Source organism: Physcomitrium patens, chromosome 16 (assembly GCF_059467195.1).
Source record: "Physcomitrium patens ecotype Gransden chromosome 16, ASM5946719v1, whole genome shotgun sequence".
Classification (NCBI taxonomy): Eukaryota; Viridiplantae; Streptophyta; class Bryopsida; order Funariales; family Funariaceae; genus Physcomitrium; species Physcomitrium patens.
Genome location: NC_143425.1, coordinates 6,786,884 through 6,798,658, shown reverse-complemented (window position 1 = coordinate 6,798,658; position 11,775 = coordinate 6,786,884).

The window sequence follows — 11,775 nt, the reverse complement described above, 5'->3', positions numbered from 1 at the left end:
ATCCTAGCTGGTCGAGTCTCTTTTACAAACATTTTTAATTCTAGTAGATGCAAATTATTAATTAATATCGACAATATAAACGCATCTTACATTTGATTATTTGACCATTTACAAACTATATGCGTGATCCAACCATAATAAGACTCTACAGATTTTCCCACAAACATCCTGCTATTCATAAAACTTTCTCGAAGTCGATCTTCAAATCTAATTGGTCTAAAATGGGTTAGGAAGGCGTTGCTCAAGGCCTTCCAATTGAGAAATCTACCCACTAGTTATCGAATATACCATTCAAAAGCTATATCTTTTAAAGTTGTTGGCAACCATCTCAACCAAATGTCTTCAGTTCTACCATTATTAGCCACGTAGGCTGTCAAGAATTGAGATATATGGTGATCGAGATAAGAGCCCTGCCAACCACTAAAAGTAGGTAATGGTGCCACACTTGTAGTTTGGTCTCCTACTGCTCCTATTTGTACTGCAATTGGTACTTCTGGTACTCCTGCAACTATTGGTGTTATCACTAGTCTCCTTACTATTTGAATCTGAATTTTTCTTCTTTTGGTTTTTCTTAGACCTGCAATTCTTTTTTGTCATTCTTGTAGGATATTTCTTATGCGTAATCGCTCCTGTCTTTTTTTTGTTTGTCAATTAATTCTTTGATAATCCTCCCCTTCCATGATTATCACTCATAATCTTTCATTCTTCTCGGTAAAATCAATACTGCCTTGAATTATAACTCACATATTTGTAACCCTAAAATTGGTTCTTCTCACGTTTTCATTCAACATATAATTCCATCTCCTATATAATTAATTTCTAACATTTCATATTGTTATCATTTCCCCGGCAGCTGGGCCAAAATATTGTTCTCGTTGCATTCAAGCTTCAGTAGACCAAAGCAATTGAACTAATAGAGGTGGGTTCCAACACGAAGAAAGATTAGTTATATAAATTGGATCTGTTAGTGTCACAATTGATTGTACTTTGGCTATTTGAAATCAATTATCAAACTACAAAACACCGAGGCTTACTACTTCCATCTTAATTCAACCCATAATCCATTCTATGATTATCAATTCAACAATACTTCTCTTAATCACAATTCTTCATAAACAAATAATAAAGAAAACAAAGAGGTAGCACCAAGCATATCTCGGCTTACAACTCTCACAGTTTGGCTCTCAGCTTATGACTCTCAGTCTGGCTCTCGGCTTACCTTTCCTCCACCTATTTATCCTACCAAAAGATGATCCGTCGGTAAGCGGATTCCAAAGGTTATGACCCTTTGAATTCTTAACCATTTATTCTACTAACAACCTACTGCTACCAGTTAAACTGCCTAGCCATTAGTCTAATTCTCAAGATTATCAATAACCAACCAGTAACTTACCACAAAGTTTATTTATCTATTCTACAACCACGTTCACTTTTTATATTTCGTTTAAGATTATAAGTGTTAGTTAATGATAACTTAATTCTATATCTTTCATAGAATTCACAAGCTTCTTATGTATTTAATTCTCTATAATCTACAATGATTTTTTCTAAACATCTATAGCAACAAATAATATTTTCAAGCAAAAATCTAGAAATCCCATTTGTAGACTTTATTCTTAATATTCTACCTTTTATATGGTTTGATAAATCTTCATATGTCAAGATCAAATATTTTATTTGCCATAATCTTATTGGTATAATAATCAAATCAACAACCCACTTAAAATGAATAGCTTAAAGATATGTAGGATAGAGACTATTTTGGTATTATATTTTAAAATACATTTGACAAGTTTCAAACAATTCTACAAATAAAAGAACATTTTGATACATATTTTTTTTGCCAATATTACTCTTTAAGTTTAGCAGAAGTAGTCCAAATTTTCCTATGCTTAGTCCATAAACTATCATAAAATTCTTTTAGTAATTTTTGTTGCTCTTCTTTATTTCCTATCACTTTTTGTGGCATTCTAATCCCTTTCTTTGGTCTCTTCTATAAAAGTTCTTCTTGAAGTAAAAATCTATATGTTTTTTTTTCTTATTTGTTTAAATTATTCTATAGACTAATTTTTTTTATAGTAAAGGTATTCAAATAATAATTAATATCCATTAATTCTCCATCATAAAGTTCTTCAAAAAAATAACTTATCTTCTTTATTAAGATTTGATACTAAATAGAATTTTGATCCAACATCATCAATGTCTTCAACTATCTTATCTTTTCATTTATATCTTGCTTGAGACAATATATCCGCCACCAAATTGTCTTTTTTAGTAAAATATCCAAATTCTAGATTTAATGATTTGATATAAGAAATCTATTTTAATATTTTAATATTTATTATTGAATAATTAATAATCATTCCAAATAATAGCAAGCAATCTATTTCAATTACTACCACTATTTTAATCAAAAAATCTTTTCGAGCTTTCATAGTTGAAACAACTCCCTATGGTTTTCTTTTGACTTGAGAATATGCATGTTAATGAGTATTTAAAACTTTAGCTCTAAATCAAACTACAAACCTATTTCCACTAGAATCATCTTGACCCACAATCCACTCAATAGCAATAGGACTAGTATCCATAGTAAGTATTATTTGCCTATTACATTCATAATTAATTCTTCTTAAAATTGGATGTATCAATAATAATACCTTTAGCTTTTTCATTCTTTTAGTATACTTTTTTTTACTAATAATAATATTTAAATTATAAGAAATATAAAAATTTATATTTATTATTATACTTATATAATATATATATATAAATAATAAATTATCATTGACTAATACTTATAATCTTAAACGAAATACAAAAAGTGAATGTAGTCATCTGCAAATTGTAAAGCATTAGTTGAAGCTTCTAATGAAAAGGTTAGAGAATGGCCATGACTATTGCCATTTGCATTGTAAGTTGACAAAATAACTCATAGTTCAATAATAGAATATATACCTATTAAACTCATGATAGGTCAAAAACCTATTATACTAATTGAAGAGAAGGTATCGACTTGGAGTAAGCTACCATGGAAAGATAATTTGATAAGAGAGGAACTTTTAGCTATTAAAATTCAACAACTAGAACAAAAACTAGAAAATATGTAAATAATATTAGAAAGATTAAAAAGTACACAATTACAAAACAAGGCATAATTTGATAAGCAACATTGATTGACACCTAAAGCAATTGAAGAAGGTGATTGGATATTGGTCTATGATAGTAGCTTGCACAATCAATATAGTTCTTTAAAAAAGTTTTTTAAACAATGGTTTGGACCATATGTGGTAATAATTGTATGATAATATAACTTATTTATTACAAGAATTAGATTGAATAAGGTTAAAAATATCAATTGCAAAGAAATGAGTGAAGATTTTTAAACAAAGACAAATAGAAATAAATATAGAAGATCTTATTGATGACATGAATCTTCTAAGATAAGAGGATGAATTTAACTTGAACAAAAAAAATGATAAAAAAGATTTGAATGAAGACATAGAGAACATAATGTAAATAAAATAAGGTTTGAATTATTTGGTGCATATCAAAGGATGCACAAGTTCAGAGGAGGTAGATGTTGTATAGTACCATGACTATATGGTGAAAAATAAAAACATGGATGTTTTTATAGAAGAGCCTAGTAGAAAGATGTGATAGAAAAATAAAGATAAATGATAGTAAGGTAATAAAAAGATTAGTCTTAATGTTGTCTTTTAGAGAAGAAACTTCTATTTATTTTGTAGGGACATAAATGCATCAAATCTACTTATTTTGTTTTAGACTACCTACTAGATCTTTTTTGCCTTAAAGAAATTATTTAAAAATCTTATAGTTATTTTTATACTACCTAGAACTAAGTCTAAGGTAGCTTATCTTTTTATTATCCTTGTTTTATGATTTTGGATATATTTTATAACCTAAAGTAGATATCAAACATATAATTTTAAAAGATTATATATTAAATTTATATAAGATGTTACAAACTTCTATTGGAATAGAATATAATAGAAAGCATCCTTCACTATTTCTAATTTTAAGAATTAATATAGCAAATGAAAATAATCATAACTTTTAAATTAACATCTATATTGATCTAATGATGTTGTTTAAGAGATTCTCTATTGTATTACCTCCCAATACATAAAGGGCATCAATTTCACCTAATTTCTTAAGATTTAATGGATTTATCAATAAAGTTCAAATAGTCCATATAAAAATATTTATAAAGGTACTCATCACAAGTTTAGTAATTAATTACAACTACTATTTAATATAATTTTTAACAACCTTGATGGATATTATATATACTTGATATAGATTCTTTATAGAAGAAGCATTCACTAAATGGAAAAAACTTCTAGCGATATTATTTTGTTTGTATAGAATTACGATTGGCTAAGAATAAGCCCTTTTAGCCTTAACAAACATGAGACAAGGTACTTCTGAAGATATTACCTCTTATATGAGGCAAATTTAAATAGTATATACTTAATATATTAGTAATTTTTTAAATAAAGATACTAAAAGATATTATTTTATCCAAGATTTTATCATAACTTTTATAATTTGAAATATTATAAATAAGAGACCTAAAGATTTAAAAAGAGTCATTTAAACTGCTTTAAAAGTAGAGGTCATTGATAAAAAAGAATGATTGCATGTTTAAAAAGAAAAAAGAACCAATATCTCCTATTATGTGGTAATACGATTATATAGTAAAAAATAAAAATATGGATGTTATTATAAAAAAACCTTGTAAAAAGTTGTAGTAAAAAAATAAGAATAAAAGATAAAAAGGTAATAGAAGATTTAATCTTAATACTATCTTTTTATAGAAATATCTTCTATTTACTTTGTAGAAATATAAATGAGCCAATTAAAAATAAATGAGATAAGAAATTAATATAAAAATGTTTGGAAGAGAGTTTAAAATATGATAATACAAAATTTACTTCAAATTATCAAAAATTGATATCAGGTGCTTGGTGTAGAAAAATATTAATGAAAATTTGGCTAAAATTTTCATACACCATTTTAAATCTCCAACCAAGGCTCTTGTCTTATTTATGAAGAAAAAAGAGAGATCTCTATGGATGTGTGTAGACTATTGAAGATTCAACAAGATCATGAGGCACTGATATTCCACACTACTTAAGTTGACTTTCTAGAATATATCATTTCTAATGGAGGACTAATGATAGATCTAAAGAAGATCTATAATATCATAGATTGGAAGATTCCAAAAAAAATAAGAAATATACAATACTTTTTGGACTTTGTCAATTATTATAGGATCTTTATCAAGAATTTTTTTCAAGTTACAATTCTATTTATATGTTTGACTTATAAAGAGAAACTTGAATAAAATAAAGAAGCCAAAGCATGGTTTGATGCTTTAAAAAGAAAAAAAAATACTTAAGCATTAATTTTATATCAAGTAGGCTTTTTCAAGGTATTTTTTAAGAAAATAGATGCATCAAACTTTTCTTCGAGTGCAGTATTGTAACAAATAAGAGCAGATGATAAATTCCATCTAATAGCTTTCTATTCCAAAAAAATTTCAGCAGCCAAGTTTATTTATAAGATCCACAACAAAGAGCTCTTTGCAATCGTGGATTCATTTTAAGAATGGCATCATTATCTAGAAGGTGCCTCAAGTCTAGTCACCAAATATACAAATCACAAAAACCTTGAATATTTTATGTCAATATTAATTTTGAATGGTCTCCAAGCTTGTTAGAGCATGTCTTTATGAAGATTTGATTTCAAGATCACTTATCGACCTAAAAAACATCCAAGTTTGTTTGATGCCCTTTTTAGATATTCTTATCTTATATCAAAACAAGGAAATGCATCTTATGAGTAATTTTTTCTCTCATCACTTAAGTTCAATTTGATTCAATTGTAACTTAGATTAAAATTCAATATTAACCAATATAGATACTTAAATCATAAATATAAAAAATAAATAAATAAATAAATATAAAAATAAATAAATGATATAATAATCACAATTAATCCAATTAAATACAACAAGTTAAGTATATAATTTTTATAATTTCTTAAATATTATAGTCTAATAAGTTAATTGCCTTCCAAGGTTTACTTGATCAAGCTTAAATTCTGAAAATTATGAAAAAAAATAAAATAAAATAAAATTAGAATTAGAATTAATCACTAAAAATTGAATGAAGAGTTTTAAAATAACCATAATAAAATAATTGAAGGTAAAAATTAAAAGTTATAAAGTAAAATAAAAAATGAAAGGTAAAAATAAAAAAGATAAGATTAATATTTATTTTGTTTTACCTTTCAAAGATAAAGATAGATGAAAAGATGAAACTTCACCATTAATTATTGGAATGAAGGAAAAATTCTTTAAAATTATTAAATAATATTATTTAATAGAAATAAGATTAATGAGAAATTATATAAAAGACTAGATACTAAAAGAATGTGATTAGAGAATGATTAGAGAAGAAAAAAATAACATACCTTAAGTATGTCAAGTTGTACGCAGCCACCCTTGCTACTCAAAATTTTACCAAAAATTCCTTGAAATTCCAATGGATGTGAAATTTTATATAATCAAAGTTAACTCTAGTATGCTTTTTTTCTTTAAATCTTGTGGAAATCTGGCTCAAAATACTTGAGATATGGTTTTTTCTAAATAGAGCCACTTGAGCTACCTTGGTAGCAAATCCCTTCTATTTAAAAATTCACTAAAATTTGGTTAGTGATTTAAAGTTAAGAACTCTAATTTTTTCTTAAAATTATATTTAATAAGCTTCTTCTCCAAAAAAATTGATGAAAAAATTTAAGTAGATATTAAGCTACATTTTTCTAAAGTTGATTATTCTAAATTACCAAGGTAGAAGATCCGTCCTCACTTTAAAAATTATCAAAAAATTATTATAACTTGAAAGTTAAAAAATCAAATTTTCTAATAAATGAAACTTCAAATTTCATTCATAATAGAAAGTCGTATTAAAATTGAGTTAGAGGTCATCAAGTTACAAATTTTCAAAGTTGATGCTCTTATTTTGCCAAGGGCAATAGACACCCTACTACTTGAAAATTCGCCAAAAATCCGTCTAAGCTTCAAATTGCTTGTGGCTTATATTGTTGAAAAGTTGTTAATTAAAAAAAGAAGAATATCAAATATTGCTAAAAAACATAAAAAAAATTAAGTAACTGAGAGAAAAAAAAAATACCAAGGCAGGGACAAGATTGGAGAAAATTCCTTCAATTAAAAGTCTAAAAATAATTTGGCAAGGCTTTGCTTTACAAAAGGGGATTCAAGAGAGAGGGAATTTGGCCACCCAAGCCTTCTTAATCAGGTGGTAGGAGGCCCAAAGGTGGTGGCCACATCTCCACCATCCAAATAAAAAAAATCCCTAATTAATCACTTTAAGCCTAAATCCAATCTTAAGGCTGGAAATGCCTATAACTCAAAAACTAACACCTTTACGGAAAAATGAATACTACCAATGTTTCTAAAATAAATTTTTATCCTAGGGTTGACTATTTACAAGCCCAAATCCGAGTTCTAAATCATAAAAACCAATTAATTTGCTAATTTAGTTGTAAGTTCCAACTATAATTCAAATTTAACTCATTCAACTTGGAGATCAGCAAGGTTTCTTGCCATCAAAGCCATCATGATTACCATTCTTAAATTTAAACTCCCTTAAATACAAACTCTTAGCAAATCTAAGATCCAATTTCAATTTGGCCTTGAATTAATACACTTATGATTTTTTTCTTTTTCTTCAATTTTCAACTTCAAATAGTGATTAAAATCACTAAAAGAGAAAATTCCACTACAACAATTAGCTCACCTCCATCTTCTAGAAATCATCATTAATTTAAGAATTAGACTTTATATTTTTAATCTATTTAAATTATGGCATCAAATTTAAGATTAAAAAATCTTAAAATTAAACAAGAAGATAGAACAATTAGACTAAAAAACTATTTTTTAATTATAGCCAAATTAGGAATTAGTCTTACAAAAGAAAACAAAGATTGTGGATAAATTCAAGATATAATTTTTAAGACTTAGAAGAGAAATTCTACCAAAATTCTAATTTGAGCACTTAAAAAGAATTTAAATCAAATAAAAAAAATTATAAATCTTCTAAATTTATTATTCTTAAAATTTTAAATAATAATTTAATCTAATAATTAAAAGTATCTACCTAATTAAAAACTTAAAAATACGAATAAAATCATAATTTATTAAAAAAACTAATTCAAATCCATAAATTAATCATATTAAGATTAAAATTAATAAAAATATGTTAAAAATTATAAAAGTGATTATAATTAACTATTGTGGCTATTAATTAAGTTCACACATCTTTTAATCAACAAAAAATGATTCCATTAAAACTAAAGTATTTTCACCTTCGAGCAATAAAATCAACATTGTCTATTGATTCAACCTTTTTTAAGTAAATTCAATCAAGTATGTCCTCTAATCTTCTTATCTATGATATCAAGAATAATTCTTTTAAATATCATGATAATTCTAAGTTTAATTTTTAAAACAACCTATTCTATTTTGAGGGATGATTATACATTCTAAAAGTTGAGAGATAATTACATATTTTTCAAGCTCATCATGACTTTCCACCAATCGAATATTTTAGATACAATAAGACTTTGGAACTAATATTAAGAGATTTTTAGTGGCTTCAAATATAAAGGGCAGTCAAAGACTTTGAACAATCATATGATATTTGTTCAAGATCCAAAACTCCTCACCATTGACCTTATGGACTTCTTGACCTATAATTTATTCTAAACCAATCATGGTATTTTCTTTCTCTAGATTTTATCACAAATCTTCTAATTTCAAGTTTGTATAATTATATATTTGTGATAGTAGATTGTTTTATGAAGATGGCATATTTTATATTATGTATAAAATCTATCAAAAGTATAAAATGGCTAAGCTTTTTTTAATAATATCTATCACTATCGTAGATTGACTAAAAATATTATATTAGATAGGAGGATCCAATTTATATCAATATTTTATATAATCCTTTTTAAGATTCTAAAGGTAGATATAAAACTTTCTTTGGCTTTTTATCCTCAAACTGATGGACAAATAAAACAAGTGAATCAACTTTTAGAGTAGTATTTGAGGTGTACCATCAATTATTATCAAGATGATTGGATAATTATTTTGCCATTAGCAGAGTTTATATACAATAATTCAATACATTCTTCTACTAAATAAATACCTTTCTTTACCAATTATGGTTATCATCCATGGCTTGATACTTTTGAATTTTCAAAAGTTGATAATCTTGCAGCAAAAAATTTTACAAACCATTTGTCAAAGTTATATGCAACAATAAAGGCAAAGTCAAAAGAAGCTCAAGAAAGACAAAAGATCAATACAGATGCCTATTGCAAGCAACAACTACAATTCAACTTAGATAATAAGGTATGATTATTCCATTGTAATATCAAGACTATTCATCATTGTGACAAGTTGGACTATCATAAGCTTGGACTTTTTCTTATTTGTGAACAAGTCAATTATGTTGCTTATTAATTACATCTACCAGAGTCTATAAAAATCCACCTCATATGTCATGTATTTTTTCTTAAATCATATAAGATAGTGAATATCTCAAGAAGAAGATAAATGCCACCTCTTCATATGAAAGTGGATAATAATCAAAAAATTTAGGTGAAAGAAATTTAAATTTAAAGTTGCATTGAAATAGGTTGAAACATCTTATTTATTAGTACAAACCTGATATTAGTGAATGCACATAGAAGTCAACAAAGAATTCTATAAAAACAATAAATAGAATTGAGACTTTATATTGACAACATCCATTAAAATCAAGATAAATAATGGGAAATATTTATTATTAAAGAAATAAGATCCAAAAAAGGTAGCATTCTACTTTCTACTTTTGTTTGTAGCTTATGTATATTTGTCACATTAAAGAGATGAAAAACCAATAACCTGCAAATTTAACTTAAGAGCTTTCATTTGTTTACTTATTAGACAATACATTGTGATTGTTACAATCTTTAAGACTACGTAATTGAGATGAAGATTTTCAAGAATGACATGTCTTACTTCAAATAGATGGTAAAATATAACATGTTTGGTATCATCTTTCGTCTTGTTTCAAGGCTTTCTAGCTTTCTTATTTTTGACAATAGTCATTCTATTTCAATACTATATTATCTATGAGTGACTTTTCAAGTTCTTTCTAATGACATAAGAGTTTATTGAGAATTTCTTTTTTTAAAATTCATGTCCTTGATAGTTAGTAAGGGATATTATATCTAATAGAAGAACTTAGTTTTTTTCAAGGCTTTGAAGATTTTTTTTTGAGATATTTAAGGTAGATATAAAATTATTTTTGGCTTTTTATTTGTAAATTAATGAACAAATAAAATAAGTATATCAAGTTTTAAAGCGGTATTTATGATGTTCTATCAACTACCACAAAGATGATTGGACAATTCTTTTGTCATTAGCAGAGTGTTTCTTATAATAATAAGGTACATTTTTCTATTCAATAAATAACTTTCTATGCTAATTATGGTTATTATCTACTACTTAATACTTTTGACTTCTCAAAAATTAATAATTCTATGGCAAAGGATTTGACAAAATAATTATCAAAGCTATATAGGACAATAAAGATATAACTAAAAGAAACTCAAGAATGACAAAAGATCCATGCAAATGCCTAACATAAAAAATAACTTCAATTCTATATTGGCAACAAAGTATGATTACTTTGTCTTAATATCAAGACTAGCCATTCTTGAGACAAGTTGGATTACTATAGATTTGGACCATTTTTATTTGTAAATAATTTAATCTAATTATATATTAATTATACCTATTAAAATCTAAAAATATTTATTATATATTCTATATATTTTTTGTTAAATCATATAAGATAGTAAATATTTTATAATAAAGATAATTACCATTTCTTTCTATTAAAGTAGATATTAATCAAGAGAATGGAATAGAAAAAATCTTAGATTTAAGGTGATGCCAATTATGAGTGTAAAATTCATTCTTCAATCCAATTACAAGATGGCCTCAATTAAGAGTTGCTTGTAATTGGTGGTATGAAGTGGAAGTAGCAAAAACAAGAACAAAAGAAGCAAAATACAAAAACAAGTGAAACAAGTACAATCAAGCAATTGCACACTACAAAACTAGTCCCAATAAGTTCATTGAGTTTTTATCCAATAAAAAGTAAAAAATAAAAATAAAAAATATATTTTTTAAAAGATAATTTTTTATCTTTTGAATGATATAAGAAAAATATAAATCTGAATTACTATAAGTAAGTTATGAAGATTTAAAAATAACAAGTAAATAAATAAAAAATTAAATAAAAAAAATTACCTCAAGGATAACTTATTTAAGAGATCAAAAATTTGAGCCTCACCAAGGCTCATAAGTAGTGCATATGGATCTCTAAGAGAGACTATGAGGCCTTAGACTTATCCTCCTAACTACCTTCAAGGTGCTACAACTCATATGGGACTTGTACACCTCTATTCTTACAAAGACTATACTAGCTACTAGTCCTCCGATTTTCTACTAGTAAAACCATTAATTTTATATTTTTGACTTCAATATGTTATTTAAAAACATCCAAATAGTCTAGATACCTCACTTGGACTTCAAATCTTACTCCATTTTATCATAATGGCTCCCAAAGTAGTAAAACTCATTTTTATCAAAGTCTTGGAAATTACTCTAAA